Source organism: Microcebus murinus, chromosome 9 (assembly GCF_040939455.1).
Source record: "Microcebus murinus isolate Inina chromosome 9, M.murinus_Inina_mat1.0, whole genome shotgun sequence".
In the NCBI taxonomy this organism is placed as follows: domain Eukaryota; kingdom Metazoa; phylum Chordata; class Mammalia; order Primates; family Cheirogaleidae; genus Microcebus; species Microcebus murinus.
In genome coordinates, this window is record NC_134112.1 from 78372132 (window position 1) to 78388753 (window position 16622).

Here is a 16622-nt window from a genome sequence, read left to right on the forward strand (position 1 = left end):
TGAAGGTAAAGGAGAATTTTTGATGCAATTTAATTGGTAGATAGGGGACTTATAATTACACTTAGGAATGATAACTTTGCAGGAGTACTAGTATTGGATAGGAAATACTAATTCCTTAGAAGGCTATTTTGATTCTCTGGCAAAAGATTTGGAAGATCTGCATTGAAGACAGTTTACAGGAACAGCAACAGCATATTTGTGAATTTATCTAGGTTTTGAGATTAGCCGAGCTAGTATGACAAAGTTTGAAGCTAGCTTCAAATATTGATTAAACTTGTTGAATTTATGTCCCTGAGATAACATGTAGAGAAAGACATGCATTTACAAACTTACAGAAAAAGTTTGTAAAACAGTTGTTAATGAAAATAAGTTAATTATTTAGAGTGATATTTTTTATCCTAATCTTTTCTTATGATATTGGGAGAAGATTGCAAATGCTTATTCTTGTGTCTTAAAGACAACTGGTTCCTTGCGACAGAGTATCATATATTGTAGAGGGTTTTTTTTTCTTTGCTATAGAAGGCTACATGTTACACAGTTAATGTGTGATTGATTTACATTGTTTCAAGTTATATTATTTTGAATTAATCAAATCATTGTTTACATATGATTCATTATTTTGATCTCAACTTTGTCATATATTTCTGGGCTATTATACACTTCTTTCCCATTTGCAAAACATCATAAAAACCACTGAGCTCCTGGGAGTAGTTTTCTCAACAGCTGAAGAATATATTTTATTTAAATTAACTTAGTTAATGGTTTAATTCTCTCAAAACGACTACATTGAAATGTAATTAAATAGAAATGAGTCTGGCAGTAGTGGCATGTATAGAGATGGAACAAGATGGGGGATAGTCATCGATATGAAGCAATGCACACTAAAAACTTTTAATTTTGAAAACTAATCATACAGGATAAGGAAATTCACTCAATCTACTTAACTCATATTTGTAAACATAAAATGTACAGAGTATCATAAAATCTTTCTGTTTTTCTCGTGGGCACACGCGGGCATGTGCACACACACACAAACACACACACCCCTTGTGATCTTACAGAATAGAAGGAGCCAAGTTTGAATAAGTCTGAAACAATGCTTGACTGCAGAGCATTACAGGCAGAGAAAGAGCAAAAAGAATAATCTTTCTAAGATTGGATGGAGCATCACACATTTTGTTAACTGCAAGTAAATTTTAATTGTGAAAAAGAATGACAGACTAAGCCACAAGGGAACTTCTTAGTAATTTTAAGGAATTTGGCCCAAGGGAAATAGGCATTAGGCAAATAAATAATCATTATAGGGTTATAAACATATATATGATAAATACATGATCATATTTGTGCTGTAAAGGGATTGTTTGAAGTGTATTCTTCAGCAAGTATTTTTAGAGGTAGAAAGATTTAGTTGGAAGCTAAATCCAGAAAGATATGATGCTGAATATAAACGGAGTGACTTTTATGGTGGATAAAATTGGATTGTTTTGAAAGTTATGCAGAAAGCAAAATCAACAGGTCTAGCAGATTTATTTGATGTTAGAAATGAGGGAAATTATAAGTGCTGTATTTCTATCAGAGGAAATTGGGTGATTCTTCACCCTCATTATTTAAAATGAGATAATGCAAAAGAAAAAGTAGTTTAGTGTTAGGGTAAAAAATTATTTTAGTTAGGGAAATATTGATTATTCATATTTCAGTAGCACTGCCAAGTGAAAATGTCTAGAATTCCTAGTGTCATATATAGCTTCAGTTCCATATTCAGTCCTAAATAACTATATTTTAAATAAATTTATTGAGAGAAATGAAATTCTCAGGAAAAAAAAAACCTTTCTACTTGCTACTGCCATTCTCTACATTGAGAGCCACATGTGCATCTTTCTGCAAGGATGAAATGTTTGTGCTTTAGTACCCATTTCTAATTCAATGCTTTGAATGTCTTCTGGAATTTTAATGTCTGCATTTACGATCTGTCTCTCCTCTGGATCTTTTATCTGTTATCACTGTTCTGGTTGCCGCTATATTCAAACAAAATGAAAGCAAAACGAAAACCTTTGTCCAATAGTAGCATAACTTTGTCTTTCTCCTTACTGCTTTTCAGAACATAATTTAACTCATGCTGCTAACATGTACACTTACCTAGTTCATTTTCTAACTCACAACCATCTACCTTCTTACTCTGCAGTTAAGCTGAATTTACTCTTAGGAAGTTCATCAATTCCTTTTTCATTAAAAAAAACTAACAAATGTTAAAAATGCATCTTAGTTCACATCTTATCTACAGCCACAAACAACTAAAAAAATGGAGACATATGACTGTCATAAGCTTTTCTTCCCCATCTATTCTTTTTACTCCTTCTCTACTGAGTTTCTGGCCACTAAACACCCACGCCATAATGATAGCAGATTCTTCTTTATTCTCCCATTTTCTCTGCTCATAAACTGGAATTATTTCATCCAGATTTTTTCACTAGCACTTCAGAGTTCTGCTGTCCCACAAAACCTATCCCTTTTCTTTTTGCTTTCTATATTCTCTGCACATCACAACAGCAATCTAATAATCATGTAGCTCTTTTTATTTGATGCTTTCATTAGCAGCCTCCTTTTATATTTCTTAGTAAGAATACATGTGTTTACATCTATGAATAATTACATAGGTATATATACACACAGGAAATATCCTACAATATTTATTAACATTCTAAAATAATTTTATTTTCTGTGGCCATTTATTAATACTCTGTTCCAGGAAGTATGATAATTGCTTATATACATCAATTCATGATCTCTGTTATTTCTATCCCTGTTACAGAATAAGAAAATTTAAAATGATAAAAAAATAAAAACTTGTTGATGACCATACATACAAAATCAGACACACCAAGATTTAATTTAAAAAGTAATGTTTTTAATGCTTCTGAGCATTACTGTCTCATATACTATGAGAAGAAAGGTAGTATCATGATATAATAAAGACCATTGACCATTCATAATTCTAATAATAAAATTTTCATAAAAAATGTTAAATATGTTGTATTTATTTGGTTTCAGGATTTTTAAAATTGAAGTATATCAAGATTCTAGTATACTTTATTCTTTCATCCAAAACAGTTGTCAAAATTTGGCAGGTACATACCTTTTATTTGCTTTCATAAACTCTATTTACTAGGTTTGATTTTCCACATGAATACTTACATTTTTATTCCTTTAACTATAATTCTTCTTTTTCCTAAAATATCTTCAAGGTAGCATCTGTAACATATATAAGATCAGAAACTTGTTAGAATTATCATTTACGGTATTAATAGTTAAGCATGATTTTCAGTTCTCATTACTTAGTGACCTTGAATGAATTGATCTATATTTATTTTATTTTCATTTATATAAATTGTTCATTATCTATGCTCACTTCTTTTTATAATACTGATATATATCTAAAATAGGATAAATAAAAATTATTCAAGAATTTAATAGTAAAATGTTCACTCATATATAACAGGTCTAAAATATCAAATTTATGCTAAAAATATATGAAAAATGATTATTTTGGACTTTTAATAATGACCAGAATTATTTATACTCAGTTTACAGATAAGAATATTTTTTAAATCACATAAAGTAGCATTACCAAATAATAAATAATTATTTATGGTTATTGGCATATACCTAATATAGTGATTGCATTGATGAACTATGAAGACATCAAATACTGCTATAATACTGAAACATATGAAAAATAAATGTAAAAGTGAAGTATATAATTATTTTTTAATAATTCATGAATACCTGAGTCCAGATTCATCCTAGTCATTTCTGTTCTTCTCCAGGTATCAAAATGTAGCGAAATAGCATTTTATTATTAGCTAGGACCCTAACTAACTAGTTCGGGTCATTTGGATTCATTCTGTTTCCCTAACTAATGACATAAGGAATGACAAGTTGTTGCTGGCTATTTTCAGGGGCCCTCAGATCCTCACACCTTGGATCTCCCCACAGAGCTCCTTGGGTGTCCTCATGACATGACATCTGTGTTCCTCACAGTGAACAATCTGATAGAGCAAAGCATAAGCTGCAGTACTTTTTATGATGTAGACTTGGAAGTCACATTTTGTGTTTTCACAATATTTCATTGAATAGGACAACCCTATTCAATGTGGAAGAAAACTACATAATGGCATGAATATCAGAAAGTGAGACTCTTTAGGGGTCATCTTGGACGCTGGCAATCAGAAGTTCATACTTAGGTTCTTGGGAACAAGTAGTCTATTTTGTGCATCTTTAATTTTTACTCATAACTTTACATGGTATCTATTTATTCCCTAAAACAAAAGATGAGGACTTAAATAATTCTTTAAAATAGTTTCCACTTCTACTTTCCACTCCTTCCAATGAATGACACTTGTGATTAAATATTCTTCTTAATTCTCCTGTTGGTACCACTAAATCTTTAGAAAATGTACTAATATTTCTATGTTTTCATTTATATTATTGTTCTCTTGAACAATATTTCCATCTAAAATAAGAGCAAGAACAGTCCTGCATTTATACTCCAATTCACTTTCTATCCATTTTTTAATATAGTTGAAAAACTTCATTTATCATTTGTGTTTCCTCTTCTTTAAAATTTCTGTGTGTATCTTCTTGGGCCCACTATTCTATTGCATAGTTGATCTTTTCCTTATTGACTTGCAGGTGTTTTTTATATGTTTTGGATGAAGCTATTTTTCTTGTAATATGTGTTAAAAGGCAGTTTATTCCACTTAATAGCTTATATATACATTATCTTTATGGTGCCTTTTAATGTAAGAGACTTTTATAGTCTACACATGTGTACCAAAGTTGGAATTTGCAGGTCTACTTAAATTTTAGATAATATGGCAGAAAATTTAGATTTGAAATTGGGATACTGGGAATTCCATTTTCTTCTTTAACCTGAGTAGTAGAATTGGGAATGTATGCAAGCCACTTCTAATAAGAAATTAATAGAATAAAGTAGGATGTTTTGTAAAAAACATGATTTCCATTACGGTACATCAAGTACTTTTAAAATGTTAATGTATACATCCTTTTAAAAATGCTATTTATGACCAAAATACATTATTATTTTATTGATATAAGAAGTGGTTGCAAAAATGTCATCAGAGTTTTAGTTTACACAGCTCCACTGGGTTAGACACTACTTATTATCTAATTTACTTATTATCTAATTTACTTATTATCTAATTTACAAAAATCCTCCAGAAACATTATATGTAATGTAAATATCAAGTCTTTATTCATTATATGGGGAAGCAGATGTTGATAAAGGGAAAGAAAAGAGTTTTATGAAATATTACCCATTATATGCTCAATACTAGTTCTATTTACATTGATTGTTATTATTGATTGTTATTATGGAAGTCTTTTGCTGTGTACATAACAATTTTGATAAAAATAAAATGCTTGACCTTTCTAGGTACAAATCTGTTCTGTTTACTTTAGTGATTGGTATCCTCAGAGTCTTTTCTCAAAGAGGTTGAATATAAATTGATGGAAGTGTATCATTTAGAAACCTTATTTGCTATACATTTCAGTGAATCTTATTTCTACCTGGTGAAAATATAACCATCTATTTGAAACAGCTAAAACAAAACAAAACTTCATTCCCGGTCTGATATAAAAGTAACATACTTGTCTTAGTATGACTGCTGATAGTATGTGTGTTTGCTGCCAAGTCATTTAGGCAAATGCTTTAAATGGAGTCTACTTGTCATCACTCATTAAAGTAATGAAGTGGTTTGAAAAAGAATGCAAAGAATGAATATACATCTACAAACTCATCATAGCTTTTATTACAAGCTAATTGAACTGAATTATTCATAACATTGGTTTTTGTCCATTGTTTATGTTATTGCAAAATTGTTGAGTCTATTATTCCTATCATTTTACTATGAACAGTTTTTCAGTAACAATTTTTTTTTTCTCTTTATCACACAACTTACAGTAATAGGGTCTCTGAATCTCATGCAAAGTCCAGAGAAGGGCACAGGCACTCTCTAGGGCAGCTGTCCTTCTACTGCATGGACAACGTGGCTCTGCCACTTCAACACAAGACCTTCCTACAACTCATGGGTGCAAGCGGGTCAATAGTAGAGCCTAAGCACCAGATATTCACTGCTTCACCTGGAAAGTAACACATGACCCATTTTTTGTTGGAGCATCCCTGGACAAAGCAGTCACTTACACTTGTTCCACTGCAAAACTGTTGAGAAGTATAGTTTTTTATATGTCCAGGGAAAAAGAAATTGACCACGTAATATTATTTCTGCCATAAATTATTTTTAAAAAACTGCCCTGCAATATTCAAATGTACAAGGAAATGAAGCATAAATTATAAGATTAATTATATAATTTAGAACATGATTTTTTTCCCAATAAGTTGATCATTTTCTTATGTCACTGAAGATACTCCTTTTAGTGTATTCAGGCAACTTATAAAGTAGGTAAAAATATTCAATCGTTGCCAGTTCTCTGGAAAAATGGAGGCAAATATTCCTGAGAAATATGCAGGCAATATTGAAGCTAATAAATGATGATGCGATTCACCAACTTAGAACAGGATCTACTCTACAGAGAAGATGTAGTCAAGCAGGTTAATTTCCATCAAGACAGAGCAGAATGAAGTAGCTTTTTTTTTTTTGATAGAGTTTTTAATATTGGGTTCGTGATATTAGAAACATATAAACCAGTTTGGAGATGTTCCTGTTTTCAAGTATTGCTTATATTTAACCTTAAGTAACTTAACCTAAGGATGAGTTTCTTACAACATTTTAATAAAAAACATTTTCTAAAATATGAAAATTAGAAGATAAAATGCTAATGAAGTGAGTGGGGCCCTATAAACAAGAACATCTGAAGTACATTTTAGTATTTTTTATGTCTGTTTTTGCTTTTATTTTAGCATCCTATTTTAATTCTAGGAAAAGGTAGACTGGCTTTCAGGCTGTTGACCTCCCTCCTTAAAGCTACTTTCTCTCTTTGAAGGACTATATTGAATCATGTGTCCTTAGATATTTATCACTTGTTACTGACATTTCAGAATTCATTTCATAGATTAATGGAGAAAACTGCCCGCTCTGATTTCTTTCTTCCCATGACTTTTGGCTTAAGCAAGTACTTTTAGAGACATTTCTTATAGCTCTTGGAATATTTTTAAGAATATTACTGATAATGTAGTTTGGGAAGAAATAACTTCTTCAAGGCTAGCTTTCATGCACCTAAAACCATGAAATTTCTTTGATTGCAAAACTGACTCTCAATACTATGTTACTATAGAGATTAGTGGCTGGTGTACTTGTGGTTTCTGGATTAATCTGATTCTTCTTTTGCCATTTTAATATGCTGTGGTTGGATAGATACAATATTTTTTTAATTGAACTGATTCTGAGTTTCAGAATGAAAGCTAGCTAATAAAATCAAATATATTTTAAAATATGAATCATAAAGTAAAAATTATATTAGACCACTGAAATATGAATTTTATACACTGACTTTCATGAGTATATGGTTATGACTTTTTTTTACATTGTAGTCCTCAATAGTTGTCTCATGTCTTGGCAGATATTATATGTTTAATAAATGTGTAATAACTAAATGAGTAAAGAATCAGGACAGAGACTCTATGGTGGGCAAGAAGCTGCTCCATTTTATGAAGTGACTTTATAGTTTGGGAAATCACTGAAGAGGCATACAGCTTTTCTATCCAGGTCAGATCTAGAATCGTAGCTGTTGAGTAACTACTATTTAATATAATATAATGTAGGCCTCAAATACAATCTGAATATGTCAGTTTTCTATTACTGTATAACAAATTACCACAAACTCAACAGCTTAAAACAACATTTATTTAATATTTCCTAGTTTCAGTGTGTCAGAAATCTGGGCATAATGAGGCTAGATACCCTGCAAAGTGGCTCACTGGGCTAAAATAAAGGAGTCAGCTATGATGAAGTAGATCTCATCTGTGGCTCAGGATGCCCTTCCATGTTCATTGGCTGTGGATAAAATGTATTTCTTTGAGGCTGTAGGACTAAGGTGGTTATTTTTCTGCCTGCTGTCAGACAGGTACTGGTCTCAGCTGCCATGTGATGCCCTGCTGTGAACTGAACTGTGTACCTACCACCCTACCAAATTCCTATGTTGAAGCCCTAACCTCCAAAATGAATGTTTTGGAGATAGTGCTTTCTGGAGGTAATTAATCTTAAATGAGGTCATAAGGTGGTTTTATAAGAAATGGAAGAGAGTAAAACCAAGCCCACTCTAATAATCTTGCTATCTTGAGGTCAACCAATTTGTGATCTTGATTACATCTAAAAAACTTTTTTCAAGGTAACATTTAGATTATTGTTTTATTGAATAACTAGGACAAGTTGGGTATGTACTAGAAGCTGGAAATCTTGGAGGCCATCTTGTACCTTCTGCCTACCAAACAACATACATTTTTAAAATGTAAATGTTCTAATAGACACATTAAAGAGTATAAAGAGGCAGGTAAACAAATTTAATAATACATAATTTATTTAACAGATAGAATCTAAAATATTTCAATACATAATAAGTATAAAATTATTAATGAGAAAACATATGTTCTTTTTTATGTGAAGTGTTAGAAATCTAGTATGTATTTTATAGTTATAGCACAACTCTATTCTGGCTATCCATATTTCAAGTATTTAATAACATGTGACTAGTGTTTGCCTACTGGACAACACAATTCTAGACAAATAGTAGGTATAATCTAGGTTAATTGTAAGTATAATTACAGATTAAATACCCTAAGAATTGAAGGAAGAAAGCATAGTGCCATTTCAATATTTTCCGGGACTGGAAGATTACGCTGAATGTGAACTCCAGAAATAACAGCAAACGTTCACATTATTGGTTATGCTCTCCTTTCACCTTGAATTTAGGTTAAAATAAGGTAAAGTAAAATGAAATGAGTTTAAAAAGAAAAAATGTAGTTCACAAAATGCAAGCAGAAAACAGCATTTTGTTAAATTTCTTGCATTTTTGTTCTCTTAATTTAAGTGATTATTTGTGACTACACTAATTTTAAATTTCTGTAGTTTTAAACTTTCCTCAAGTAATTCTACTTTTATAGCATTTTTCCAATAATTAGTAAATATTTAATTTATTGAAAATATAAATATGACCCTTGCTTGGAATAAACTCTATTATACAGGAGATTGTTTCCATAACTTTTGTAAAGATCAGTGATATATCTATCTTTGTATATGTTAATGGTTTAATGACATTCAAGTTTTAATCTTTTTCTCCAAGCAAGTTATATGTTTTTATTCACTATTTTGCAAACATCATAAGACTGAGTCAACAAATAATATACATTTATAAGGATATTTTTCAATAAATAGCTGTTTAGTGAGTTATAATATTAAAAAACAGGTAAGACTGCTTATTGATCCTATATTTTTTTCTCTAATTTAATCAATAATCATAGTATTTATTTTTCTGAGGAAGAAATTTATTCTAACCAAAGGTAGAACACTCCAATGCCTGTACTAGTAACTACTATATGATACTTCCTGCTAATGGATTTTAAACATTATTAAATAGTGTATATTATTACATAAACTTATGACATGGTCTTTGTTCATTAATAACATTTTACTGATTTAGCACTTTACCGTTTAAGTTGAAATAACAATATCTACTAGCTTTTTGGTGTCATTGATAGTAACATTTAATGAATATTCACAGAGACATAACTTTTCCACTTCATAAATTTCAAATGTTTAAAAATTTTTGCAAAGCATGTTGTTTAATTGCTTTCCTTAACCTATTGCATCATTACCATCTTTGATCATGTTTGAAATAGCATAGGCCTCCTACCTCACCTATGTTCTTACATAGTCTACTGAGAGATCCTTTTCCATTGGCCTCACTTCATACTCTTCACCACACAGTGTTGACTGGAAATGGTTTTGGGTTTTTTTGTTTTTGTTTTTATATTTGTTTGCTTTTTTGTTCTTGTTGTTGCTTACATGGCGTTGTGATTGGCCAGGGCCCCAAAATTCACCGTTGATTAGACATATGCCTACCTTAACCTGTGGACAGAAAAGCCACGCTGTAACACATCTTTTATCCACACAATTGCACTTTTGGCTTTGAGATTGGTGAGAGATGCAAGGGTAAGTGGAAAATGAAAAAAAAATGTTTAAGAAAAGGAAAGGGAGTGTAAGAAAAAAAATTTAAAACAAATATATATTTGTTTTATTACATCTTACATGTATTATTATATGTTATCTGTAATGTAATATTCTATTAAATACCACATAACTATCTATCATATTATATGTATAATATATCATAATAATGTACATTATAACACATTATATATTATTTAAGGCATTGTTATGTCATATATTATATATTATATTAAATATCACATAAATATAATACAATATATTATATATTTATATAATTGTATGTTATATAATTATAGCATATACAATAAATATATATTTGTAAATTTTAATATAAAAATATGTATCTCACAATAGTAAATAAAAGTCATTTTAAGATGTGTGAAGAAGAAAACACCATAAAATATGAGTATTTGGATTATTATACATAAAATATAGCATAGATTATTATATTACATCTTAAATGTTAGCATACATTATTGATCATATGCTTCACTACAAGTAAATTTGCAGCTTCATTCTTCTTAAATATAATGCAAATTGAGGTAAAAAATAGAACTCTGGGTTTTTTTTAGCGTATTATGGGGGTACAAGTGTTAAGGTTACTTATATTGCCCATGCCCCCCCCTTGAGTAAGAGCTTCAAGCATGTCCATGCCCCAAATGTTGCACATTTTACTGGTTGTGGTTGTATACACCCATCCCCTCCTCCCCCCAAAAATAGACTTCTTGAAGGAAAACATACTTGTCTGCCATGGCATGTGATTTAATCTTAGGACCTATGAGGATGTGATTGCTAAATTATAATTTTGCATCTTCAACCATGTGGGAAGTTACAGAAAGAGAACAGCAATTATATAATGGGTATTCTCTCCTTATTTTGTTCTAAATTCATTTGTGTGTGTGTATATATATATATGCATATATTAAACAAAGATTTTTGTTTCTCTTCTTATCTTATATCTTTGTCATGTAATGTAAGATTTATTGGCTTTAAATATTTAAGTATTATTAATTGTACTTCATAGTATTTAAGTTATGTGATATCAAGAGAGAGCAAACATCACTTAAGACTTTACTTTCTCTTCTGGGGAATGGAATAAGTGTATTTTGGTTGCACCCAAGATAGTTTTATCATTCTGTAGCTGGTTCCATAAGCAAGAAAATGTTTTCTCAATAATATTTTTAGTTCTCTCATATTTCAAATGAGTTTTCAGTGTTCACATTATGGGTGGGGCTAGCAGCTCTAAGTATCCTCGACAGCAAGATTTATCTCAGCCCTGGTAACTTAGCAGCTACGGTCTCAAATTAGGCAGAAACTAGACAGAGAACTGTTCAGTAAAATTTGCTGACCAGAGCTTTGTAACTTTCTGTTACGCTGATGCATTCTCTTTTGAGTTTCTTTCCCAGGAATAGCAGAACCTCCTACAAAGCCTCACACCACCTGTTCATCTAGAGAAGACAAGATAAGATATACTCCACCACAGACCATGCCCCAAAACCCACTGAGCCTGTGCACAAAATGGAAAGAACGACCAATATTAACCCCTAGCTCATTATAATACTAAAATCTCCACCCTGGGAGGGACTTTGCTGCCGTTTATTGATCATGGGACATAGGTACTAACATGATTTCTCACTGCGCTTGCATGCCTTACACACCACCCTACACATGCAATGATGCTCACAGCCCTCATGCATTATTCATTTCACCTACAGAAAAAGCTTCTGACCCCATTGGTCCAAAGGCAGATTTGAGGCAGTTCAGAACTTCCCCCTACCAGTTGATGTATCCACTGAAATAAATCCTTTCCTCCTTAACAATCCTCACTGTCTTAGTAATTGGCTTCCTTTGCAGGGAGCAACATTGAATTGAACCTATTTTTGGGGTTCATTAACAATTTTAGATGGAACTGTCAGGTTGTAGTTGTATGTTCTTGGTTCTTGGTATGCTCATGGCCGACAAATTATCAGACATACCAAAAGCAAAGAAAGTGTGAAAAAAAGTGTATTGAGGAAGGACAAGATAGATTTGTCAGGTTTAGTCTCATTCTGTGTTCTTGGTTCTTGGTGCACTTATGGCAGAAGAATGACCGGACACACTCAAGTAAGTCAAGCATAAGGTGAAACTTATTGAGGGGGAGCAAGACAGGATTATAGAGCAAGAACAAGACATAGGTTTACAAAGCAAGATACATACACCACAGATGACAACAGGATTCTGTGTGGCAGCAGGAAAAAAGAGTTTGGCTATGGTCTGGGTCTTGTTTCAATGCATCTGTACAGGGACCTCCCTACACAGGTTCATGATTGGAACATCACCATGAACCACTTCGATTGGACAGTTGGGAGTTGCATGACCTGAGTCTTACTGTGCATGCAGGTTGTTCTAGGTGACTTTGCAGACTCTGTGGTACCTATGTGGCGAGAGACTCCTTTGCATCCTTTTGCAGTAAGTTCTGATTGGCCGATTCATAGGGTGTTCCCTTCTTCCCCAGATATGGCAGTTGTTACAGGATTAAGGTGAGGCAGAACAAAGATGGTAACCTGGCACCCCCCCCCCGTTGTCCTTCTTCCCAGATGGGGTGATTGCAGCAAGGTTAAGACACCCACTTTTGTCCCTAAGAGATCCAGAGTCCTTTGCTATCTACCTAACAGGTTTATAGAGCAAGAGCAAGATATAGGTTCACAAAATAAGTTTGCCACTGATGAAGAACGGACACCCTGTCATAATAAAAGGACCTTGATTATGGTCTGAGGTCTTGTTTTATGGTGGCTAGGCTGAGCCCTCCTTGTGGTCCAAACAACACCACCAAACCACTTTGATGGACAGTTGGGAGTTATATAACCTGAGTCTTACTATGCATGCGGATTTCCCATGACCATCTCTGAAAGCCCATGTGGGGGCGGTGAACCACAATGTAGATTTAAGCCAGTGGCATGATAATTAGCCCTAGGTTGTTCTAGGCCACCTTCCAGACCCAATTGTACCTATACTGCTTGGCCTGTGGGCTTGGGAATCCTCTTCATTCTTTTGCAGTTGTCACACTAAGTTCTGATTGGTAGATTGGTAATATAATAATCATATGAATAGAAACAAAAAAATCTCATTCTTACCATGTCCAAAAACTCACAATGTTATTAGTTTCCTTGCTGTCTTTTCATTCTTTGTCCAAATGATAAAATAACTTTTATAAAATCATAATTATTATTTATATAATTATAAGATGAACTTATCACAAATTTTATATTTTGCTTTTTCACAAAAATTTAATATTTTAAAATATCCATTTAAATACTATATCCATTTAATACTATATAAACCTTTCTGGATACCTACTATGTTTCCTAAATTGTTGTAAATGAACTAGTCAGAGACTAATAAGTTAAGTTTTTTAATTCACATGTAAAAAACATGCAAATTTGTTATGACAAAGGCTACATAGCAATATGCACATTGCAAAAGTGATAAAAACTTGAGATAATCAACTCTGTCACATTTATAATTGAGTAGCTTTAAAGAATACTGGTTCTGTTATTGGACCTAAATAATAAGCAAACAGCTAATTTTACAGGCACTGAATTGAATTGCCATGATCCAATAATTAACATCCTCACACAAAATAAATTAGATACATTAAACACTAAAGTCAGTATTTCAGAAATGGGTGGTTTAAAATAATATATGGGGTTGTTATGGACTAAATGTTTGTACCCCCACCCCCCAAAAAATTCACATGTTGAAACCCTAATTCCCAATGTGATGGTTGGTCTCTGGGAAGTAATTAGGTTTAAATCAGGTCATGAGGGAGGGTTTAGTGTCCTATAAAAAGAAGAAGAGACTGGACAAAATATCTCCGTGTTTCCCTCTGCTATGTGAGGATACAGCAAGAAGGCACTCATCTGTAAAACCAGGAAGAGCCAAATTGGCCAGAACCTTGAACTTGGCCTTCCCAGCCTCTAGAACCATGTGAAAGAAATGTTTGTTTTCTAAGTCACTCAGTTTATCATACTTGTATAGCTTCCCAAGCTGACTAAAATAGGGGTTTAATAATGTGACTGGAAACGATATTTTAATCATGGATATAAATATTTACAGTATGTAGTGGAATACTCAGTATTCTTCAATCAAGAGTGTTAATTTAGATTTGCATACTGGTCACATATGCTCTAACCCCAGGATGGTGGGAGGGACAGTCTGTTCAAGCAACTAACCAGAATGGAGTAGCAAGAGTTAGGAAAAGTGTCACATTCTGTGTCATGGGTTCCCCTTTATTCATCGGAAAAGAAAACTCCTATTCTGGTGTGCCTAGAAGCTGAGCTAGAAGACGCTGACGAGGGCAGCTCCAGTGTCTGCCTGTCAATGAAGCTGACAAGCATAAATGGGCTAAGTTCCCAAACATTCTCAACCCTGATGCAGAATTCCTGTCAAGCCAGGGAACAGGAGCAAGATACATTGACAGATATCACCAACCAGAAGGTTTGAACAATCCCCACAGGCCATAGACTGTCTGTCATAGCTCTTTGAGGGAAAGCAAAGATGGGACTAGCAAGCAGGCGAAACTAATCCACTTTGCTTATTAAGACTTGGCCACCTGGGCAAACTGTATGCAAGAGAACTCTGAATTCATCTTAGGCAGAATATGGTCCCACCTTATTTCCCCCACAAAAAAAATAACAAAATGCTTTCTCTAAAGGTCAGTGTCTATATCAAAATCTCATTTCCTATAATGACAATAAATTTAATATGTAAAAAATGAAAGGATTTTACTTTTCCAAGTTTAAGTTAAACTTAGTTTATATTTTAAACCATGTAAAAACATTTGAAATCTGGAAGAGTAGGCAACATTTGTTTAGTTACCAAAAATATAATCTTTTATTTTTGTATTCTCTAAGTTTAATTTAAAGAATGAATTATAGAAAACAGCCTCAAAGAGAGGTTGGTAAATGCTGATAACATATAGCAATTTATTCTTTTGTACTTTAACTGAATTAAAGATTTATCCTTCCACTATATTTTAGTACAGAACAATTTTTCTTTTTTAAGGTAAAAATGAAGTGCATGGGGTTAACAGTGCAATATATTTCATTATTTTTATAGAAGAACAATAATTTTGATTCTAACTTAGTCTGAATCTGCATTTGTTGTATATTGAATGAACATTCCATGTTCTAAATAAAAGATAAAAGAATGTGACCCATTGTGATAATTCCACTAGCATATACTTAAAAGAGAATTGCAAAAAGTGGATATTAGAATAACTGTGATTTAGTTATAATTTATTTATATCTTGATTTTTTTATCTGATTGGCTTTATTGCAGGATACTATTGTCTTCTTATAGTATTGTTCAACTTCTTTTCATGCATGGAGAAATAAACCACCTAATACCAAAAGACTAAAACACTTCCATTTTCCTTTTCAGTTTTTTCTCCATTTTTATACAATATATAGTATACTACATATATATATATACCATATACATACACACACACATACACACACACACAGACATATATATGCATCCCCCAACACCCAAAAATAATAAAGGGAAAGAAGATGGAATTTAGAATGAATAAAAACAGTGTTAAATTGGCATAGCTTCCCAAATTCATGATGTTGAATAGGTTGAAAATGAAGCAAATAAAGTACTCCAGTCACTGGTTTTGATAAATATAATACAACATACTACATTGTCACCTTTCAATGGATAATTTATTCATAACTCAATACACCTGGGCCTCGATTTAAACTCCGTATCATTTAACTTACTAGATTAAAGTTCAGTATCTATTCAGAACACCATCCTCAGCACCTAAAATTTTCACATTTTTTTCCTAGAAGGAAAACAAAGTGATGGGAAATCATAACAATAGTGTTTTGTTGATTGGTAGAGGATAGTAATGTAACTTACGAAAAATTTGAGTGCTTTAAATGGAGAATTTTTACTTTTCACATTGTTGTTCTTATTCAATTTAATTATTGACTTTTAGTCTATAAGAAATTTGAAAGACAAAACTTAACATATGTCCACTTAAACGGACCTCGATTTTATCTATTTTTATATCTACTATTTCTATATGTATAGTTATACATGCATATCTATTTTTATGCATATTTATATGCAGTCTTCTCTAACTCTTAGCTTCCATTTTCCTTTATTATATTGTAACAGATGGGAAGGTAAACTGAATGGTAATATATTTTCTACTACCAAACTCTTCTCTGGTCATTTTAACTATTCAAATAGAGGAAATGAGTGAAACTAAATTACATCATCTCATTTAAGTAGGGTCCTTCATACATCACTTAGCAATGGCCTCAGAAAAGTAGCTTCTTAATAAATAGACTTTTCCCCAAAGTTTCTGCATAATTTTCATTATTATGTGAAATGTATGATTTCTATAAAAATCAAGGTGCTTTT